Source organism: Carcharodon carcharias, chromosome 1, assembly GCF_017639515.1.
Source record: "Carcharodon carcharias isolate sCarCar2 chromosome 1, sCarCar2.pri, whole genome shotgun sequence".
In the NCBI taxonomy this organism is placed as follows: domain Eukaryota; kingdom Metazoa; phylum Chordata; class Chondrichthyes; order Lamniformes; family Lamnidae; genus Carcharodon; species Carcharodon carcharias.
In genome coordinates, this window is record NC_054467.1 from 108,007,373 (window position 1) to 108,032,114 (window position 24,742).

A 24,742-nucleotide genomic window follows, 5' to 3' on the forward strand; every position below is an offset into this window, starting at 1 on the left:
CCAACATCTTATAATCACTCATACTAATAACTTAAATGAAGACAATAATAATGCTCTGCACATCGATAATCCAATGTCACAGGATTCAGACCTCATGTCTCAATGCGGCAATTTTCATGTGAGCCTAGGAAGGTAATAAGAAACTATCTGGTACATTCCAACAAGGAAAAAAATTAAAGGGAGAAGCATTTCCTGATCCTCTTGGGCCCACAAAAATAAGCACGTATACTTTATTGAGCTCCTTTCTCTGCCCATTGGCCCCCATTAAGGACCAGTGATTAGGCTGCTCAATGCCTGGTGCAGATCGGGGAGTGTGTGTGGTGCACATTTCCCCAACAATTGACTTAAAATTGTAATCAAGGCCAGGATTTCCTGGTTGGCGAGCGGTGGGGTGGGGATGTGAAAAATGACACGCAGTGACGTTGGGCGGAACTCCCGACGTCACCGTGCCCCATTTAAATTTTCAGGTAGGCAGGGGCTCAGCAAAATCAGCTGTGTGCCCGTCAACCTGTCAATGGCCAATTGAGGCTATTGACAGAGTCATTAAACTAATTAATGGACCTGAGCGTTAAAGTTGGTCATCCACGGGCAGGATGAGGTTTCATGTAGGTTTTAAAAAATGTAATTAAAGTGTATGTAGAAGTTATGGACATGTCCCAACTCTTGTGACAATGTCACATGAGGGTTTTCTTCTCTATTTTTCAGATTTTTAAATGTACAGCTAAACTCCCTGAGGCAGCACTTAGCCTCAGGGAGATGAGTGCGCTCTTATGTGCGCGTAAGAGCGCACTCTCGGCTTAGGGAATCCCCACAGGGAGCGCATAGCGCTTCCATACGGACATCACGCTGGGCGGGCCTTAATTGGCCTGCCCATGTAAAATGGCGGCACGCCACCAATTGGGGCACTGATAGGAGGCACATCTCTGTGTGCCCACTCTTCAACTTACCCCCCGATGGGGGGAAAATTCTGCCCAGGGAGTAGAGCCCTAATTTGCACATTGAGGGAGCCTGTCATTAGAAAACTGCATCATTCTGTTGTTTACAAGTCTGCCTGAGAATTACATCAGGCAGGAGTTGAGCATTAACAGAAACAGACAGGCAGCAAATGACCCCAACCCCATCAGGCAGTAAATCAAATCCATTTGAAAGTCTAGCTAAGAAAGTCAGAAACTGGAAACTGAAACCTAAGGGTTTTCAGTAATGGCAAACCTCCAAACAAAAACATAAGTGAATACATTTTAATTGCTAAATAGACAACTCTATAGATGAGCTTAATGTAGTTATTAAACATATGAACTCATCTATGAAAACATATGGGGCAGAATAATCCCCCCGTTGGGGGGGAGGTTCAGGAGTGGGCACATGCAGGTACACCTTGGGTGCACACCGCCATTTTATATAGGCAGGCCAATTAAGGCCCGCCCAGCGTGATGTCCGCCAGGAAGTCCTATACGCTCCCTGTGTGGGTGGGGGGGTGATTCCCTAAGCCTGGAGTGCACTCTTTCGTGCGTGTACCCAAAAGAGCACACTCATCTCCCTGAGGCTGAGTGCTGTCTCAGGGAGATCGGTGCCAAATTCAAAAATGTTAAAAATAGAAAAATTGGCCATTGACAGGTCAGCGGGCGCACAACTGATTCAGCTGCAGCCCCGCCGACCTGATAATTGAAATGATGCGGGGTGATGTCAGGAGTTCTACCTGATGTCACCCGTCATTTTATGCGTCAGTGATTGGGACCCGACTCCCGCACGCCAACCGGAAAATCCTGCCCATGAATTAGGAGCAGGAGTAGGTTATTTGGCCCTTCGAGCCTGCTCTGCCATCCAATAAAATCATGGCTGATCTGACTGTGGCCTGAACTCCACATTCTGCCTACCCCTAATAACCTTTGACTCCCTTGTTCGTCAAGAATCTCTCTACCTCTGCCTTAAAACTATTCAAAGACTCTGCCTCCACCACTCTCTAGGGAAGAAATTTCCAAAGATTCACGACCCTCTGAGAGAAACAATTCTTTTCATCTCAGTCTCAAATGGGAAACCCCTTATTTTCAAACTGTATCCCCTAGTTCTAGTCTCTCCCAGTAGGGGAAACATCCTTTCAGCATCCACCCTGTCAAGTCCCCTCAGGATCTTATATGGTTTAATAAGATCACCTCTCATTCTTCCAGCCTGTCCAACCTTTCCTCATAAGATAACCCCACCCCCATCTCAGGTATCAGATAGGTGAACCTTCTCTGAACTGCTTCTAATGCATTTATAACCCTTACTTAAATAAGGAGACCAAAACTGTACACAGTGCTTCAGATGTGGTCTTATCAATGCTGTGTCCAATTGTAGCAAAACATCCCCACTTTTATATTCCATTCCCCTTGCAACAAATGCCAACATTCCATTTGCCTTCCTAATCATTTGCTGTACCTGGATACTAACTTTTCCTGATTCATGTTCCAGGATACCCAGGTCCCTCTGTAGCTCAGTGTTCAGCAATCTCTCTCCATTTAAATAATATGCTGCTTTTCTATTCTTCCTGCCAAAGTGGACAAGTTCACATTTTCTCACATTATATTCCATCTGCCAAATTTTTTCCCACTCACTTAATATTTCTACATCCCTTTGCAGACTCCAAAACCAACTGGTAGTTAAACAGGCGATGGACATTAATTGTTCCAACTGAATAGAATAAAAAGGTACAGCTGGAACATTTTGTGTGGAAGCTACTAGGAAGTTAGTGGCACTGAGGAATTGTCTTGGAAATAAACCAGCTTTAACCAAGAGATCTGCCTGGGTAAATTCTTCCACCACAACCTCTTATTGTGATTAACACTTATGTTTTCTTCACAACCTATTTTGTGTTGTCAGCAAATTTAGCAACCATACATTTGATCCCTTCATCGAGTGATTGATATACATTGTGAATAGTTGAGGCCCCAGCACTGTTCCCACTGGCATTCCACTCATCACATCTTGCCAATCCAAAAAAGACCCATTTATCCCTACTCTCTGCTTCCCATTAACTAACCAATACTCTATCCTTGCAATTTTTAAAAATTCACTTGTGGGATGTTGGCATTGCTGGCTGGGCCAGCATTTATTGCCCATCCCTAATTGCCCTTGAGGTGGTGGTGGTGCCTTCTTGAGCTGCTGCAGTCCATGTGGTATAGGTACACCCACAGTACTGTTAGGGATGGAGTTCCAGGATTTTGGCCCCCTACACCATGAGCTCTTATTTTCCATAGTAATCTTTGATATGGCACCTTGTCAGATGCCTCCTGGAAATCTAAGTACAGCACATTCCCAAGTTTCCCGTTATTCACGTTGTTTGTTACTTCCTTGAAGAACTCCAACAAATTAGTCAAACGTGATTTTCTTTTCATAAGATTGCAGTGAGATTTTTTAAGTGGCCCACTATAAGCTCCCTAATAATAGATTCCAGCAATTTCCCCATGACAGATGTAACTGGCCTGTAGTTTCCTGCTTTTTGTCTCCTTCCTTTCTGCGATAGAAGAGTCACATTCGATATTTTCCAATCTGAGGGGACCTTTCCAGAATCTAGGGAATTTTAGAAAAATAAAACTAGTGCATCTACTATCTCAGCAGCCACTTCTTTTAAATCTCAAAATGAAGTCCATCAGGATCTGGGGAGTTGTTGACTTTTAATTCTAATAATTTTCTCTCATTACCCTCTCCCTGGTGATTGTAACTGTTTATTAAGCTCCTCCTTCCCTTTCACCTTCTGATACACAATTATTTCTGGGATGTTATCTGCATCCCCCACAGTGAAGACAGATGCAATATATCTGTTCAATTCATCCACCATTTCCTTATTTTCTATTATTAATTCCTCACTCTTGAGAGGACCAACACTCACTTTGCTCACTCTTTTCCTTTTCAATACATGTAGTATCTCTTACTAACTGTTTTTATATTTCTCTTGTATCCTAATTTCTCCCTCCTTATTAATCTTTTAGTCATTCTTTGCTGTTCTTTATATTCTGTCCAATCTTCTGACCTGCCACTCACCTTTGCGGAATTATATGCTTTTTCGTTCAATTTGATACTATCTTTAACTTCTTTAGTTAGCCACGGATGGTGTGTCCTTCCCTTCGAGTCTTTCTTTCTCACTGGAATGTATCTTTTCTGAGTATTCTGAAATACCTCCTTAAAAGTCTGCCACTACACCAATACTGAGATATCCCTTAACCTAATTTCCCCAGTTCACTCATAGCCAGCTGTCTTCATGCCCTCTAAATTGTCCTTATTTAGGTTTAAAGCACTTGTCTGAGATCCACTCCTCTCTCCCTCAAACTGAATGTGAATTTCAAGCATATTATGATCACTGCTACCTGGAGGTGCCTTCACTATGAGGTCATTAATTAACCCTGTCTCTTTGCACATTACCAGATCTAGTGTAGTCTTCTCTCTGGTTGGTGCTAAAATGTGCTGCTCTAAGAAACTGTCCTGAAAACACTATGAACTCATCGTCTGAGCTGCCTTTGCCAATCTGATTTGTCCAATCTATATGTAGATTAAAATCACCCATTATTATTGCCATACATTTCTCACAAGTCTCCATTATTTCTTTCTATATACTTTGTCCAACGGTGTCGTTGCTGTTAGGGGGCCTATAAGCCACTCCCACAAGTGACTTCTTGTCTTTACAGTTTCTCGTCTCTACCCAAACTGATTCTACACCTTGTTCTCCAGAACCAAGGTCATCTCATTGGGAGCTAATTGATTTTTTAAAGTGTATGTTATGTCAGAAACCTTGGGCAGAATTTTTACGGAGCTGACCCACAGGGAGCAGGTTTGTCAGTAAGTTATGAGCAACCCATAATTCTGGGTTCCCCCACACAGTGTGGAGGTTTAACTCCACAGTATGGCCATCATGTCACTGATCAGCTTTCTGTCTGGAGGCCCAGCCTGATCTCCAACTGGCCTGGGAGCCATCGTGAAGGCTATAGCAGCAGTCAAGTTTGGGCTGGGGAATTGCGGGGGAGGATGGAGGTGGAGGGACAGTAGGAAGGATTGGGAGGGTTGTGGGAGGGATCATTGCGGAGAGAAAGATGGGATTGACTGGGGAGAAGAGGATAAATCAGGTGGGCTACTGATTCTGAGGGGGGAAGTAGGGGGGTTGAGGCAGAAATCAGAGGCCTCATGGCTTGGGGGTTCAGGGGTTTGATTGTGGAGGATGGACTGGAGGTTTTATGGTTGTATCAGAGTCTGATGGAGGGCCTGAATATGGAGAGGCAGGCGCTTGGATCCAGGGGATAGGTGTGAGGCACTCAACTCCTGAATCCATCAAGCCCTTTCCTCGATAAAGCTGCTGGGTAACTTGATGCTTGGCCAACAACAGTTAAAATTGAACAGTAAGAATGACAGTGAGGCCCACAGCCTTTTATAATATTTAAAGTTCCAACCCACCTCCTTGGGGAAGGTTGGTTGCCCATCAACATTCTGGCCTCTGTTAAAGCCAGAAAATGAGTGGGTTAGAGGCAGGGTTTGTACAACAAACAAACATTCCTGACACTAACCCCGCTCCCACCCAAACACACCTCTTCTTTGGGTTGAAATTCAGCCCTTGGAATGCTTTGCTCCAGTAGGTGAGGGCTGTGTCTTTTGTTAATCTATTTGATTTGCGAATGTCATCAGTTTAATAGACAAAGTCTTTGTGGCTTGTCCTACAACTGGATTTTGTTACCATTGTGCTGCTATGTTATGGTGTTGGGCTGGTGCGCTAATACTGAGTTTAAAGTTGATTTCAGTATTAACATTCTGCTAATCTGTTTCTGACAGCTCTCTCTGAGTTGCTACTTTTTTTTATGAAATGTAACCCTTTCATCAATCACATTTTTCTTGATGGTGAAATGCCCATTGAACATTTCCATCACCAAGTAAAACTGTTTTACTTTTGACTTCTGTCAGCTTGAATGATGCCAGAATATCCTGTGTTTCATCGACCATGCAGTAAGTCAGTGTGTTTACTTGTTTAATTTCCATTCTATCTGCATGGCCTGCCACAATACAATAGCATTCCCACTGTTTTTCCAACTCAGCCATTGAAAATATTCAATTTTGCCTGAAGGAAAATTGTAAAATGTCAACTAATGACATATTTAGCTTTACTTAAATCATAAGAACGTCCAATCCTGCAGTTACATGGTCATTTTTTAATATTTTGCTGAGAACAAATCAGCAGCTTAGAATAATAACTTTTGTTTATAGTGGGTAGTATCTGACCTTTGACACCAAAAGTGGAATCTTGTGGAGGTGACTGGGTCTCAGCTGGAGAGGTGGCAAGATCCCCACATTGTCTCTTTTCTGGAAAGCCCACCGCATCTTGTGCCACTCAGGCACTTGTCAAGCCAGCAGCAAGCCTTTCCCTGGGTTTAAGGACCCTGGGGGGGAGGGTGGTTGGGAAGTCCCGCTCACTGAGATCGGCTGGTCAATCAGAGGCCAGCTGCTCATCTGTACTCAGCAGCACCACCAGGGAGGCAGTGGCTGCTGCTGGTACTTCATCCACCCGAGGCCCCAATCGAGGGGAGGGACCCAGGCACAAGTGAGTGATGGCGAACAGGGATTTGTGGGAAGGGGGTCACGGGACGGGGGTTGGAAGCAAGGGCAGGGTGGGTGGCTCTCAGCAGGCCCCCCTTTCCCAATGCTGAGTCCCTCAATCAGGCACTGAGTGCCTTTGAATGAGATACAGCCCTGCCCTGCAGCTTCCCACACCCCCCCTCCACCGCACCCCCCCCACCCCACCAAACCCTGGGAGCCCACAAATAATCAAGCCAGGATTTGCAAGTCAGGCTGCCACCTGCAAGGCGAGCCCTGCGCCAGCCTCTGGATTAATAGCAGTAGCGGAGGGAGGAGGTCCTTAAGCTGGCAGAGGCGGGACAGTGGCAGGGTTCTCACCCCCAACCACCCATCCTCCCACCTGATTAAATTCCCCCCCATCCCCACCCCCCGCCACTAAACTTGCCACGGGGGGAGATTTGGCCCTTTGTAATATTTATTAATTCACTGGGCACACTAGGTCTTATCAGAAGACATCAGGAAAAGTCTTTCATCACAAGGAAATAATGGAACAGGGATTTGTGTGGTGGGATCCACTACTTTGTACAACTGCCAACTGCAATAGACTAACATTTTAAAAATTAACTTTCCGTTCAATATATCTAACCTGAGTCACAGTGAACCTATCTGCCCTTTGAACCTGGGTCACAGTGAACCCTGTCTGCCCTTTGAACCTGGGTCACAGTGAACCTATCTGCCATTTAATCTGTTGTTATTTGTTCCAAAAGCACAAGAATGAGAAAAGGTCATTCCCCCTACCATCCACCAGGTTTATTTAACCTTATCTCTCACATCGGGCGGAATTTTCCATTTTTTTGACTAAGTGCCGTGGCGGGCGGGTTTCCTACCGGACGGCGTGGCAGGAAATCAGGCCCAATTTCATGATCGGTAGCTCATTAATTATGCATAAGCCAGTTTCTCTCCAAATTACATTGCGGGTCGAGAACTTACTGATCTGCCCCGCTGGTCAAAGGGCCGGGCACCATATTTAAATGCCACCCTCACTCTCTCCAGCCTAGCTTTGAGAAGAGGGCATCTCAAAGTGGCTGCGGCAAAGAAGAAAGTTGCTCCAAAGTTTAACAATGACTCCCTGGAGGCGTTCATGAGTGGCACGTGGCAACACCAGGATATCGCCAACTCCAGAGATGGCTCTAGGAAGCACACCAGCCTCACCTCACCAGCCTGTGAGGCCTTTGCAAGGGTGGTCAGCACATCGGGCAATTGCCCTAGAAACACCACCCAATGTAGGAAGAGGATAAATGATCTCATTTACTCTGCCATGGAAAGTCAACCTTTAGCTCACTCCAATCTCACACTCTCATAAATGGCATCTTGCACTCAAAAAGTTACACTGGTCAGGGATCTCACACAATATTAGCGGAAGACACATCACCACTGATTGTCTCACGGGCACTTTAACATTACCAGCAGCTTATCTATCGTGCTGCACAAACTCCATCCGTAGCCCTAACCGGGGAGAGTTCAGCACACACACTAGGCATGCATGCTTCCCAACCTCTCCCCCATCTCTCCTCATCATATTCCATGTACTCGTCTTCACCCAGCCAAGCTTGCCCACAACGCGATCCCAGGCTGGAGGAGGGAGGGCCAACATAGTGAAGCTAAAGAAATGTGAGGATGCCGCCGAGTTGCCAGAAGAGGACTGGGATGGCTCCTGTGTGGAAGGCGAGAACATCCTCTCCCAGCAAGCCAGTATAAATGAGCCCTCCATGAGTGGATCACATTGTGACATTCTCGAAGAGTGACTTGTAATGTTGTATTTAGTCTGCTCTTGTACTAAATCTATCTGCTCTCTCAAGGCCACCAGCAGGTCCTGACACCCCTCAGAACCAACATAAGCCCTAGCCCCCGGGACACCTCGGATGAGAAAGCTGAGGATCCATTCGAGGAAGACCCGTCACTTCATTCGCCTGCACCCTCCACCAGCTCAGAGACACACACCCCGGTGGGTCATGGGTCTAGGTTAGGCTTAGTGTCACATTCTGGGGAACACCTCACTGACATGTCTCCGCAGCTGTCAGAGGCAGTGACAGGCCAGGTCTCTGGCACTCGGAGGACTGCTGCCGAACAGGCCTCTGTTTACTCTGAGTCTGATGATGAACCTCTGGAAACAACTGTGTCACACACACTGCAGATGCAATGACAGGCAGTGGAAAATCAGGCAGAGTTCTGAGAGGCAGTCGACATACTAGAGCAAAGGATGGATGTGTCCGTCTGTGTTCTCTCTGATGTCGCGGCTCCAACATACAAAGTCTCCATGGGAAATGTGGCAGCTGCCTTGGAGACTTTAGTCCAGCAGATCCTGTTGGATTTTTATTCGGGCCTGCATTTCATCACTATAGGCACGGGTGGGATCCATCAGTGGCTAGGTGATCTCCCTCCATTCTCCTCAGGGAGTTAGGCAGGGGCCCTTGGGCACCCACAGGGAGGAGGACCAGCAGCTGAACACCCCAGGGTGATCCACCCAGGTGACTCCAAGAGAGCCCAGCCAATCCCAATCCCCTCTGCCTGTGACCCCAATACCTCCAGCTATACAGGCTGAGAACGGTGCAGGAAACCCAAAGCAGCACAGGGCCCTCCAGCACCCATAGGACTTGAGAGAATCTTGATGCTCTCTGAGATGTGCGACCTTACCAAAGGCATTTTATTATCTTTTGTGCTGATCAACCTTAACTTGCACTTCAGCAATGACTGGATGCCCTTTGGCCTGTAATCCATGCCAGTTTGAGAAAGCACATTACAGACTTTCATTGATAATCCGGCACATATGCAGCAGCTGTGCTTCCTAGATGCTTGTCCTCATTAACATTCTCACATACCTCTCTGTTCAAGCTCAAATGGAGTGACTGTACTGTGAAGCAAATGACTCCTGCAGTCTCTGTCAAAGCACAAAAAAAGGCAATAGCTCCAATGGACTCTTCTCAAAAAAATCTTCCTCTTTTCTGTCAGCTCTGACTCCATTTCAATGTTTTGAGTGCAAGCAGGTTGAGGCTGCCCCCTGAAATGGGTCCCTGATTGCAGCGCTGGGCTCCTCCCACACTGACTCAAATCCCTCCCATCCAGATTCTTTCCCATTTTTGATTTGTTACTGCGCCATTACTTGGTGTAGGCAAGATGGTGGCGTTGAGATTTTATTATGAGACAGCTGTGATCCTCCCTTCGTGAGTGTCACTGTCCCTCCAATGTTCCTCGAACCCCACTGTGTGCAGGTAGAGCTCCCTCTATTCTCCAGCTTCCCCCTGTAATCCTGGATTCCATTGCAATTGTGGTCGACATTCCAACCCTCCCACCTGAACCCATGATTGTTGATGTCCCCATGCCCGCTGTAGAACTCACCCCTCCCTCAAGGCTGTGTGCACGGTGCCAAACAAAGGAGACAACCCAGGAAAGTTTTTACTACCCCTCTGTATTACGGTTTCCCTCTTTACAGGCTGCAGATGTCTCCCTAACCCTGACCATCACATCTGCAGCCCAACACTAAGCCAAACAAGGTGATGGCCAGCAACAGTAAGACCATCAACATGCCCTGCACACCAAGCTGTGTCGTATCCCCATTGAGCATACAGCCCTTGCACCTTCCTGGAGCAGGAGCATGACGTGTGTGCCATGCATGGTCCTATAGCATGGTCCACAAATCCCCAGGACTGCTTTTACTCTCACACCCTGACTATGTGGCACATTCAGTCCCAGGACTACCTTTAATCTCTCACCCTATCTACTTAGCCCCAGACCAGGGACAATGACTGTCTTTCAATGAGCTCTCCCATTCGTTCATTACTGCTGACAACACAGCCTCACTTCTCACTCTGCTCCATGAGTCTCTGTGCAATTTGTCTCTCATGTATAAGCTTTTCCTCTCCCTCATCTCCATGAGGCTCTGTGCAAGCCTCACCCTCTTGTGTTACACTAACACCAACCCCACTTGTATTCTGGAGTCTGCATGCATCCCCTCCAATTCATGCAGTTCTGTTTCCATTCTACCCTTATGGTGTTTGTCATCCAGTCTTTAATGTTGGGCTCCAGCTGCCCCACCCTCGGTTTCACCTCTGCCTGCCATCGTATCCCCGTCCACCATATCCAACCCCATCCTTGCCCATTGTACCCCTGTGTCTCTGTCTTCCTTTCCCCCCTCCCAACCCCGGTTGCAATGCTGGTCTCTATCTCATATGCAGCCCAGCCTGAGCCACAGAAGATAGCCTCCGATAGAATGGAGGAAGGCAGTGAGCAGAGTAACCCTACACCCCCACCACTGTGGCGTCACTGTTGGTGAGAACCTGGAGCGGTGCTGTCGCAGGTAAGCTTTGCATGTTGCACTCCCCTTGAAGTCGGGAGCAAAGTGAGGGCTGACAGCTGCATCCCACCTATTTCCAAACAGGTTTTAGACCGGTCTAGTTTCCTGCTGACATGGTGCGAGATTGGGAGGGGCTACGTGATCCCGGCGAGTAGTGTTTGTAATGAACATTCAGGACATGGTAATACAAACAAATGGGGCTCCCGCCATGGGTTAGCAGGAAACCTAATCCGTCATCCGCCCACCTTGAATGTGGCAAGGGAAAGATTCCATAATGTTTTCCCACTGACGGGCTTCCGTTTTTTGGCCTCTGTGCTTTCTAGTCCTGCCCGCCATGAGGGAAAATTCTGCCCATCGATTTCCCAGGATTTTACTCAATACTAATGATAAAATAAACTGTTGTGAGAAGCTGCTGAGAAAATAAAGCAATATGTTTACATTTATTTCACCTTCATTAAATATTAATAGATGTCACTATCAGCTGTTTTGTTCTCGGCACATCAGCAGTGAGCTTCTGCCAACAGAAATACTCCCTGACATAATTATGGCTTTCACAATATTCTTAGGCTGCTTTTCAGCAGTTTATTGTTCTGTGTGTGTCCAGATAGCTTGAGCACACCATGTACACTGATATTTCTATACACTGCAGTTATTCCGAATCTGTGGATGTCATGTTCTTAACTTATCAGCAAAGTATCAAATTTACCAACTGGCAAGAGTGCTGAGTAACTAGACTTTATTTATCTGACTTTATGCAGTCTTCATTGTGCAATTTAGGTGAGCGGATGTTTTACAGGCAAGTTCAATGTTTGAGATGCATTGATAAAGCAAATGTTCCAGTGCAATTTACCCATAAGTGTTCTTGCGGGTGTTAGAACAAAGCTGCCAGTCAGTGTTTAAATTGGAAGCTGAGAAAGAAAGCATTTGTTCATGGTACAAATTGCCTCTAATAGACATAGTCATAAGAAAGGAAAGTCTAGTTCCATTTCAGCACTTTGAAGAACTAACAGTTCACCAGTAATCACTGTGCCAAAATATCAGCTGTTTTGCTGTGCTATTCAGTTGAAAGTAAATAAGTTTTGAGTTTTCATAATACTTTCATCTGATTTAAAATGTGTTTTAAATGCCATGGTTACATGATTCTAAGTTGATAGACATCTTCCTCACCAGTTCAGTGAGAACACAAAATGCAAGGAAAACAGGTTTTTAATTATTCACGAAAGGAATGGGTTACAAACTGTAATTTTGAAAATAGGTCCTCTAGCCAAGCAACTGCTGAAAGATTAAAGACCAATTAAATCATAACTAACTTCTGATGCCATTTCTGGAGCTTAAATTTAAGTTGTCTACTTTATGGTCAAGTACGACAACAAGATAAGCTCCCAATCAGCCATGTACAAAGCCACTGGCTCAGCTTTTGTCATTTTATAGTGTTAGTTAAGCTGAAGTTTTTTCCTACTTCATGCACTTAACTACCTGGCAAAGTTACTGAACCCCATCATTTTAAAATGATCAGAAAGTACTATATTTACAAAGCATAATGGACATCTAAATAAATCCCACCGATTCATCTACTGGATATTCCACTATAAACTCAGTTTTGTTGTCAATCACAGATGACAACCAGTTTATTACTTATTTCACATTTGAATTTTGCTGTAAAGAGAGACATGTTACTGAAGCTTTTCGTCTTGCACTCTTCAGGGCAAATGCAAGAACGCTAAATTTTAAATGATCACAACAATTTATACTACAGGAGACAAGGGTGCTGACTGATTTCCAAGTCAACTCTGATTGGCAGAGGTGTTGACATGGAGAAAGCAATGGAGACTATATGCTCTCCAAGCTCCCAGGTAATTTTGGTAATTTTTTTTAAAAGGCTAAAGCTTATTCCTTTTGTTTACAGAGAGCTGATTCCTGCATATGAATGTATGTTACTTCTAGCAACCATAAATGAGCCACATTTTAAGCTCGACTGATTATCTTAAATTAGTTGTTAGCTATTAGCGCACTCAGGATTGTTCATCAAGAGCTGCCCAATCACAGAATCACGTCTAATTGGTAAGTAGGGCAGCAATTGACTAATTGAATAAAACAGCATGTTCCTTTGGTTGTTTATAATAGAGTACAGACCATACTCATTCAGCCCCTGTTTGCAAAACCCAAAACAAAATGTGTACTGCATTTGTCCTGATGTGTGCAAGACTAAAAGCTTCAGCAACATGTCTCTTTTTTCAGCAATATTCAAGTTCTGTACTACCAAGCAAAAGTTTATTTCACTTTATAGCTCTATGTTCCTGTGCGTCACCACAATTAGCAACAAGTCTCTATCTTAACTAAAAGAGCTACTGCTGCCATATTAAGGGGATTGTAGAGCCAGGTCATTTGTGAACCACCATGGAAAACCTGCTTTGTGGGATCAGATGTGTTATTAGCCTCACAGCAAGCATCTCTTCATGGATTTGCATATTTTATATAATTCCAACTGCAAATATAAATACAAGCAAGGAATCCTGAGATGACTTGATATGGGGAAAGTGGGTAAATTCTGCCACTGTAACATCAGCTTCATTTGGGAGATAGGAATTAAAGGGGTTTCTCAAAGTGGTTGTTTCACGGGTACACCATGAGAAGGAATGGATTTGACACAGTGGTTGGCCATATCTCCATGCTTCAGAAATAGCAAAGAAAACTTGCCTCTATGTAATGTCCTCAGGGCCTAAAGCTCTTGTGAATTATTTAACCTTAGATTTAAAACAAATTCAAGTATATGCACAAATGAAAGAAACCCTCAGAAAAGAAACTGTTTGCTGCATTTACACTTTTCATTTATCATACTCACACACTTGCAGGACTAGCACAAAATTACAGCAAAGTTCTTGTGGTAAATTTGAGCTGCAGCAAATGTTTTCACTACAATTTTCTTTATTGTCACTTTAAAGTTACAATTGTGTCAGGGTATATACACGATTGGTGACACAAAAGTACCCTTGCATTAATGCGATAAAATAGTTTTATCATTTTCATGGGTACTTCATTGTCATACAATAACATATAATGCATGGGCCTTCAGTTTCCTTTTTTATAGCTTCTATTGACCAAAGACAAACAACAACAATAACTTGTATTTATATAGCACCTTTAACATAATGAAACATTCCAAGGCACTTCACTGGAGATTATTATAGCAAACTTAGACACCAAGCCACATAAGGTGAAATTAGGGCAGATGGTCAAATGTTTGGTCAAAGATTAGGTATTAATGAGAGTCTTAAAGGAAGAAAATGTGCTGGAGCATTGGAGAGTTTTTGGGAGGGGATACCAGAGCTTAGGGACTAGTTACTGTCCACATTTGTAGATGTAAGTGCGTTGGAGGCAGTTCAAACAAGGGTTACCAGACCTGGAATGGGTGGGTTGTCTTATGAGGAAAGGTTGGACAGGCTAGGTTGTATCCGCTGGAGTTTAGAAGAATAAGAGGCAACTTGATTGAAACATTTAAGATCCTGAGGGGTCTTGACAGAGTAGATGTGGAGAGGATGTTTCCCCTTGTGGGAGAATCTAGAATTAGGGGTCACTGTTTAAAAATAAGGGGTCGCACATTTAAGACAGAGGTGAGGAAACATTTTCTCTCAGAGAGGGTAGTGAGTCTTTGGAACTCTCTTCCTCAAAAGGAAGCAGAGTCTTTGAATATTTTTAAGGCAGGGGTACATAGATTCTTGATAAGCAAGGAGGTGAAAGGTTATTGGGGGGTAGGCAAGAATGTGGAGTTGTGGATACAATTGGATCTTACTGAATAATGGAGCAGGCTCGAGGGGCTGAATCGCCTATTCCTGCTCCTAAAGCGAATGTACCATACTATAAACCTGTTTGCTCCACACACATCTGGAACCACCTATGAAAAATTCACAGCATCCTTTATGAATCTGGAAATGCTGATAACTGTATTTGTATCCTGATATGTTGTGATTTGTAGCATTTTTTAAAAAAATAAAGATCATGAAACAAGATAGTCGCATGAATTTGACCACTCATCCATCCAAGGAGCTATCTATCAATAAGGACAAGTTCTGTGGGGTATTTTATCCATCACATTTTCCAATATGCAAATTCTGTATCACAGTTGTGTACCCAATTGTGTAAAATTTCAGATTCATAAATCAATGACAAATCAAAATTGAAGAGAACGACAACATAGCAATTAAACTACAAAAATGGGTGGGCAAACACTCAATGATGACATAGTAAGGATATAGAAAAACAACAAATGATTCAAAACCAATTGCGTGGAAAAATGGACACAACCACATAACTTGATCCCTGAAGCAGCAATAAAAATCCCCAGCTCCCCAGTAAGAAAAATGGAGTTTGAAAAGAGTATATGATTTAATATAAAAGTTTAAGACAGAACAGGAAAAGCTTTTTTTCACAGAGGGTTGTGAGGTGGTGGATGATTGAATTTGAGACCATGTCAATATTTAAAACAGATTAGATAGGTGGTTGAATGAAAGGGAAATAAACAGAAATGGGAACACAACAGACATATGGGATTAGGACCAGTGCTTGACTGAAGGATAAACACGAAAAGGAACTGGTTAGACTCATCAGCAGATTTCCATGTTGTATTTTCTGTGTAAAAAAATTAGTAGTAACTAATATTAAAAGGCGAACTTAGGAAATTACTTAATATATATTTTTTAAATTGTTAAATTGAAAAATTTAAATTGCTTAATATCGACTTAGCAACACTTCAAAATTACTTGGCTGTTCTGGCAATTTTCAGCAGCTGTCAGCTGGAACAGCCATATATTTGGCCAGCATTGGAGTATGCCAGGCACAAGCTGTGGGGTCAAGATCTTGGAACAGCCTTGCAGTGTCAGAGCCTCAGTTCACTCCTCCAGGTCGGAGTTGGGGCACCCAAAAGTCAGAGGGGCAGAATCCCTTTCGTAGAGCTTTAGAATCGGCCCCTGATACAGGGAGTCACTGGGAGCAGTAAGAGCCGAATTCTTGGGGGAGGGGACATGACAACTACCTCCTCCCCTGGCCATCAAGCTTCTGCTCCCATCCTCATTGGGAAAGAGGACCATAACTGCAACCTGGCATTACCAAAGACCAGATCCACGAGATCCCCAGACCTGAATTCTAGCAGACTTCAGCGGTGGGTGAATTTTCTGAATCAAGAGGATGAATTTCAGCCTAAAAAAATGTGTGGGTTTGGGGCGAATGTAGTGGGGGCAGTGGGATGGGGGGGAGGGGGAGGGATGTGGTTACAGCATAAAAAATCTGTTTCTTAGCCCAAAACTGCCTCCAAGCTGCCCTTTTCCAACCTTAATTGAGGCCAGAGGTGGGCAGGCAGTTAAGCCTCTCTAATGAAGTGGGTTGGAACTTTGCATATGATAATGAGGCTTTGGGCTTCATTGCCAATCAAGTTTTCAACTTTAACTATTCTCTGCCATGTTTCCTGAGTGTCGATAACCCAGCAACTTTATCGAGGCAAGGATTGGTGGATCCAGGTGGTGAGTGCCTTCACACCTACCTCCTGGATCCAGTTGCCTGAATCAAAAGCTTCTGCGATTGGGCATATCCCATGGCATGCTCCTTGTGGGCCAGGTCAGTAAAAACTCTGCCCAAGTGGCAAAGTGCAAAACTGAAACAAGTCTTGGTAAGAAAGGTGCAAAGAGATACCAAGTTTCCAAAGTTTATCTATAAATATAGCCCAAGGTTGAAATTTTCTGAGACCCTCCTCACCTACCCTATTTGAATAGATATAAAATTCCAGGCAGTGTAGCCCCACGATTTTTGGATAACATTCCTGAATTATGTGAGGGGCTCACTACTGGCATAATGTTGAGGAAAATATTGCTCAAAATGCAAAGCGGTTTGCCTGATGGTTTTGGCCACAAGTCAATTTTCCGAGCACCTAGGACAATACCCTTAGCGTATGCAGTGTGGAACTGAAACCTAGGGTGAAAATGGGAGTAATTAAAAAAGGTAATAATAGAACAAATAATACAGCCCCTTGATAGTGGTTAATTGACAGAAATTCTCATTAGCACAGCCTGTACAGAACTCTGAAGAGCTTAAGCAAAGCATCATGTGCAGAGACAGACCTGTGCCAACACATGAAGACATTAACACATATATTTGCCAATGTCTTTTCTTTTAATGCAAAGTTGGGGTACGGGCAATTAACTTATGAAAGTAGCTAACTTTATTTAATATTGCACTTGGAGATTCACATATTTGGAATCTCGTCAGTCCAATTTACTAGTAAGGCCTGGAAACCTTTGACAAATTTTACGGATTGGGTGAATAGTCAACGATATTTTGGTGTTAAGATGTACACACAAAGCATTACCTGAAGTTCCAAAGGAACAAAATATAAGCCTGAGTTCCTAAAGTAATGAGTTGGATTCCATCATTATTGCTAATGGTCTTAAATTGGATGCTAAAACTTTCCTACCTCCCTCAAATCAAGGCCTTCCCACCTGGAGACCAATTGATGTCCTTAAGTGCCAGTTAAGGGGAGCTTAAGGAGCTCATCCCACCACTGCTGGTTGGGGAGGAAGACTCGAGACTCGCCATCCACGAGTCTACCCAGCAAACCCTGCTGGCTTTTCCAGATGCCTAACGCTGGGGGGGGGGGGAGTTCCCTCGTTCACAGGCATCCTGCACCTCGCCAGTGCCCCCACCTCTCCCTGCGATTCCTATTTGCACACATTCACCTCTCTCCAGGGATCCATCAGCAATCCCCTGATGGCCCCACTTTAGCACTGGCATAGGCCACCTCTTCCGGTGGCACTGCCAGTACTGGAGAGCTGCCAGACTCTGATTAGCTGGCAGCTCACAGGAGCACAACTTCTGCCCTACTTGGGGCTGAAACAGATGGAAGGCCTGGTGCTGCCTGGGTAAGTGTCAGATTGGACTGTAATAGTGTCAGGCCTCCCAGAGAAAAGCCACGCAAGGCTCACACCAATTCTCTAACCAGTGGCAAGGACCCCATCACCCAAATTAAATCCTGGCCAGTGTCTCAAGAACCAATGAACCAAACTATGAAGCAAAAGAGAAATCCATGAAGAGCACACGTGCTGCAAAAATAGCAGACTTAATCCTATCAGACAATAAAATAGCAAAAATAGAAACTTGTCACAATCTTTGTAGAGATCGATAACTTTTAAAAGAGACTCGAACTTCCAGTTCAAAAGCCTGAAGAATGACATGACACGATGTATAGTTTTAAAACTTTCACTGTAACAGATAACTAGGGAAACACTTTTAGCTAAACACCATTTTCTTATTTTGTTGGCAATTTATGCTTTAAACTACAGAAAGTGACTATCCCCTTGTATACTTATCACCCATCACACACTCCAAAAAAAACCAGTCCTTTTAGCAAATAATCTACAGTTTCTCCCAGCTTCCAATGGGTTTCTGTATCCCTCTTTCACCAAGCAGCAACTTTGAGTGACCATATCCTGAGGCTTTCCTCAATTTTCAAAGTTTATTAAATCCACCAGTAGCAGTAAAGCCTTTTTTGATGATTCTTCTTCTGCCTGGACATGCCAGGGCAAATCTCCCGGAGTCCTTAGATGGCTGCAGGATATATCTTTTTGACTAGAGACTGTCTCCCCCACATCACATCCAACTGTGGTAATTCGTAAAGCCAAGCAGCCCCTTCTCTCTGCTGACCACACAGAACTGCTCTGTCTGATATATTCATTGATTTGTAGGGAAGCCTGTAACATGATCTCAAAATATGGCTTCCTCTTTCTTCTTCCCCATGGCAATGTGAAACATGTGACCTTGCATCCAGGTAAAAATGCTGATTAGCTATCCTTGACCCCAACTCACTTTCATCTCAGAAGTAAATGGACAGTTTACAAGACAGTATTTTCAACACCTTTCTGGGACTTTGGGAAACTCAGAGTCCACTCATTACAAACTCAGACACTGCTGCCAATGTTTCCAAGTGTAAATATCTTGCATGTTCTTTTCAGTAAAGCAACCTAAGTCTTCCTTTGATCCCTAACAATCAAATCACCCAGGTTTAGTGTCAGACAGACTGCAGAACAGGAGACTCCATTCATTTATCCTAAGTTTAAAGATACAGTCCCAAAACATAATAATCTTATAAATTTCATAACTGTAACAAACTCTACACTCCAAAATCTGGTTATCACAATTAAGTCAGAGTGACCAAAAGATTTGTCAGTTGCATTTACTGGGAATACTGGAATTTCTGCAATGAACTGACTGTGGAAAATGATATTGTGCTCCAAGGTCAAAGCATCATCAGATCAAATAGCCATGAAACTGGAAAATATATCCAGAATATCTCCACATTGCACTATGCAAATGAAAAACGATGTTTATTAATCATGCATGATTCAGCAAGTTATACAATCATGTACAGTGTGACAAAAAAATGGGGAAGACAGTGGCGTAATGGTAATGTCACTGGGCAGGTAATCCAGAGGTCCAGGTGGGTTCAAATCCCACTACGTGCAGCTGGTGGAATTTGAATTCCATTAATAATAATAAAAAATCTAAACTCAGTAATGGTGAACATGAAATGACCATCGGTTGTTATAAAAAACCCATCTGGTTCACTAATGCCCTTTAGGGAAGGAAATCTGCCACCCTTACCTGGTCTGGCCTACATGTGACTCTAGATACACAGCAGAACTACTGATGCTGATCAAGTAGCAAGGGCTCTGAAATATTTGAAGGAAGTTAACTCAGTAACAGCCCAGAGAAATTAAATCTGCCATCATTATTGGAAAAGCCGACACAACAAAATTTACTACATTAGAATTGATAAATTAGGAGCAGATTTCTCCTGCGGTCTCACACTCACTAGGACCTAGAATGAGACTGCCCGAACTCATTTCACGTAGGATCCTTGCAGTAGCAGACTTTCATTTATCAGACTGCGGTACTTTGAACTCAGATCCCAGAGATGAAAGACCTGCATTGGATATACTGGTGCAGGTATCTCATGGAATCATTATAAGTTTAACCTTGGAAGCTTTCAGAAACGATAATTAACAAAATGAAGAATCACTTGGGCAAAAGTGAATTAAGTAAGGACAGCCAGCATGGATTTGTTAAGGGCAAATCATGTTTAACTAACTTGCTTGAGAGGGTTGATGAGGGTAATGCTGTTAGTGTGGTGTACATGGACTTCCAAAAGGCATTGATAAAGTGTTGCACAACATACCTGTGAGCAAGGTTAAAGTTCATGGAATAAAAGGGAGAGTAGCAACATGGATACAAAATTGGCTGAGCGACAGGAAACAAAGATTAGTGGTAAATGGTTGTTTTTTGGACTAGAAGTAGTTTCATAGTGGTGTTCCCCAGGGATCGGCATTAGAACCCTGCTGTTCCTGATATATATTAATAACCCAGAGCTTGGTGTACAGGGTATAATTTCAAAATTTACAAAACTTGGAAGGGTTGTGAACCATGAGGATGGTGTAGAGCTTCAAAAGGACATAGGTTGGTGATATGGGTGGACAAGTGACAGATGAATGTAGAGAAGTGAGAAGTGGTTCATTTTGGTAGGAAGAATAAAGAGAGACAATATAAAATAAAGGGTACAATTCTAAAGGGGTTGAAGGAGCAGAAGGACCTGGGTTTATCTGTGCATAACTCATTGAAGGTGGCAGGACAGATTGAGAGCCCGGTTGATAAAACAAACGACATCCTGGGATTTATAAATAGGGCCATAAGAGTATAAAAGTAAGGAAGTGATGTTAAACCTGTATAAAACACTAGTTTAGCCTTAACTGGAGTATTGCACCCGGTTCTGGGCACCACACTTTAGGAAGGATGTGAAGGAATTAGAGAGGGTGCTGAAAAGATTCATGAGAATGGTTCCAACTTCAGGTACAAAGAAAGATTGGGGAAGTTGGGTTGAAGAGAAGGTTGAGAAGAGATTTGAAAGAGGTATTCAAAATCATGAGTTGGCTGGACAGAGATGATCGGGAGAAATTGCTCCTATTGGTGGAAGGATCGAGAACCAGAAGGCACAGATGTAAGGTAATTGGCAAAGGAAGCAATGGGGACATGACAAAAAACTTTTTCATACAGCAAGTGGTTAGCATCTGGAATACACTGCCTGGAGAGTGTGGTGCAAGTGGGTCGACTGAGGTTTGAAAAGGAATTGGGTTGTTATCAGATAAAGAAAAATGTGCAGGTTTATGGGGTAAAGGCAGGGGAGTGGCACTCGGTGAATTGCTCCTTCAGAGGGCCAGCACAGCCAACAGGCTGAATGGCCTCCCTGCTGTAACCTGATTCTATGATAAAAAGTTTTCACGTGAGTCTAGTTTGAGCATCCAAGATAGAAGTACACTTGCTGAGGTACCTCCGCCAATAATGAAAACACAAAAGGATTCTAGAGAGCAGAAACGAGAGCTGTTGTGAAGAACTGAGTGGCCTTGTTGGTTAGACACTGGCCTTTCACCTGGCTTCACATCAGACTACCAGCTGTAGGCTCATTACACACTGAATACTTACAACACAAAAATGTCCCCAATCTGTCACAAATTTACCTTTGTCTTCAGAGAGACAATGGCTGATGTGGGAAATGACAAAAAGCTAGGTTGGTCCAGTGGGAGGTACTCTTCAGAGGTTGAGGCTGATGCACACTGTAAGAAAAATAGACCTGGATCTTGCACTTGTTGGGTGCGTGCGATCGGTGGGCACGGAAGTGGATGCAAAATGCGCTTCTGGGATGAAATCGGCCCCTGAACGCAATTCACGCTGGCTGGCCAATTAATGGGCAGCCAGTGTGAAACACTTGCTGAGAAAGGCTCAGGGATGCAAGGGGATGGGGGTGGTGGGTTGCGCAGGAAGATGATGGGCACTGTGAAAAGTGAGGGCGCGGGTGGCCGCTTCTAATGAGCCCCCTGAAGGCAGGGAGCCGCTGTGGAGCTGCCGACCTATACAAATTAAATGCGAAGAAAACAATGCAGCAAACTGTGTCTAAGTAGCACATTCAAGTACCTGACAACAGAACTCAAAAAACCTCATCACCAGGCATCTGTTTTTATTATATTTCATCCCAGACATTTCAACCTGCCCTGGATCGGGGTTGTAGTGAAAACGTGAAAGTCACCTAGCCAATTGGCCCTTCTGCAAATCGTAAAAGTGGACGGACCACATAAAAATTGCTTTCAATTGACTTCTTAATGGGCTTAATTGTTGGCGGGTGCACTTCCAACAGTTGCGTGCACCCACTGAGTAAAATATCGTGCGAGTGTGCGATGATATCTGGACACATGCCCGATGTCTTCTCGTACAATTTCACGCACTGTCAAGTTGGGCGCGCACTCGCTCAAACGACGTAAAATTCTGCCCTGTGGCCAGTTTAACACAATTGTTTAACATAAAAGCAAAATACTGTGGATGCTGGAAATCCGACATAAAAACAAATTGCTTGGAAAAGTGAGCACCATCTATGGAGAGCGGAATAAAGTTAACATTTCAGGTTAATGACATTTTATGAGAACTGCTGAAGAGTCATCGACTTGAAACAGTGTTTCTCTTGCCATAGAGGTGATTTAACTCTGCAGCCAACTATGCTACACCTGACCAGAAAGTGCTTGGTGCCCACAGTAGATTATTGAAATGGTTCTATTCCCCTGCACTTAACTCCTGCACACTAATGACCACGCAGCATTAAAAAAAACGCAAGAGGACATTCCAAATGTGGGCATATGCTGTAAACATTCGGCAATTACATTGCAAATTCTTCTATTATGGGTAAATCAAAGCTTCAAACAGTAAACATGCATAGTTTAACATTCTATAGGCAGGCTGTTTACCACGTCAAAATAAATATTTAGATTGTATGTTCTGGTGCTGTATCTGTCGTGTTTCAACAAAATACACATTTGAGATGAGAATCATAAACAAGAATACTTGAAAGAAATGAAGACAGCTAAACAACTAAATTTAGATATGTCTATTCAAATTCAAATAAAAAAGGGTAATGCAACAGATCCCTCTGAATCTGCGGCTCAATAGTTTTACCTAGCTCTGTGATCAATTAGTTTTCCTTTTACTGAAACCTGGCAGAATTCTTGATGGCATCCAGTGTGTTATGTGTGCCTCTCAATTTTACATCACAATATTGTTTCCTGTCTAGGAACAGAGAAATATCAGATACTGAAAAGCACAGGTAATTTATCAAGCTCAGGCTGTTGTTTAGGGGTCTTTGTGTAGGATCCACTCTGTACATTTTTACTTGACCCCTTTTCAGAGCACAAGCTCCTCACTATACTCTCTCCTGAATCACGATTCTGTCAAATTACTATCTAACAATTTTCAGTCATGCTTGCATTCACAGTCCAGGCAGGCATTCATTCTGAGGTTGCCGCAGTGCAATTATTTTACTGTGCTTCTCATTTGGCATATGTTTTCTACTGTCGTCTTCTTTTTGTCATAGTATCCTTGAAAATGCTGCTGGTCAGGAAATGCCCTCATGTTCTTTATTATTTCTTTGGGAAGGCCTTTACCTCCCTGCTTTCAGTGACTGAGTACAGATTGAGTATTGTAATGTATACGAAGAGTTATTCAGCACTGAGTAATACTACACCAAATACTTTTATTGCACATGTCTGTAAGACAATAGTGTTCACTATTGTGATACAGGCTGGAAAATTAGTGCTAAGCAGATTATTTTTTTTCTTCCAACTGAAATTTGTCTTGGCTGTAAGAGCCCCAGAGAAAATTATTGAACACACCAGGTCACGATAATAAAGATAATAACATTCATCTCCTGAAACCAGGTTCCTCTTTAAAACTGGAGCGGAAGGAGCTTAACTGGATCATATTGATCTGCTTGTTGCTGCTTCTCGTCCTTGGCAGTCAAAGCCTCCGAAATGTCTTCATTTGAAATTCCATCTTCATGGAGCCAGTGAGTCTGGCAGCCATTGTCATTTTAAATCTCTTCCATTGAAATGGTGAGGGGTAGCCAATCAGCACCTGAGAATGCCATTTGCATTTTAAGTAATTTCCCAGAGACACGTTCAGAAATGACTGTCTCCGTCTGTTCAGAAACCACAAAAGGAGTCAGCCGACACCACTGGAATCCATTTTGTTAAGATAAATTGTCCATTCTATGCTGCTTTTGTAAAAAAAAAGGTAAAGTGTCCATCTTCCTAATAAATTTTTTGGGCATATGGCACAACCATGACACCAGCAAGATAACTTGGGTCCCCCTTGTAACCTTTAACAATCATGCCGACCAGGCTTGTTATCAGCAGAGTTCAGAACAGGTCACATGACTGCCTTCACTCCACCAATTTACCTTAAACCAAAGACACAGTCCTGAAACATAGCAATTTTATAAAACCTAGTATTTGTAACAATATACAATTGAAGTGGTGTGAGACTACTTGCGAGAGGCACTCTTTCAGCTGAAGCTATGGCCTAAATTTTCACCGACTCAGAAGGCCTTGGCCAAAATGATGCCTGAGCCCCAATTCTGCAAGTCCCATCCCCACAACCGATACCAACCATTTTTATGGGAGGGGGGGGGATATTGGTTTGGAACTGGGGTGAACTGTATTTTGCACATCCATGGTTCATGGTGGCAGTTGCACATGGAAAAAAGTGCAGCTGCCATTAAACACATCCAATTTTCTTTACTGAGGTCTCCAAAACACAACTTGTGGGCTTTAGACATTTGAGGAAGAAGCCAGAAGCTGGCAGAGCTATTTGGAGCAGTAACATACCCTTTTGAAGAGGTAAGGTACTCCTTTCAGAGAGGTGAAGTACTGCTTTTGGAGAGGTAACATGCCCTATCGGAGAAGTCAGGTATCCCTTTGGGATTGTTAAGAGTAGACATGAATGTGCGTA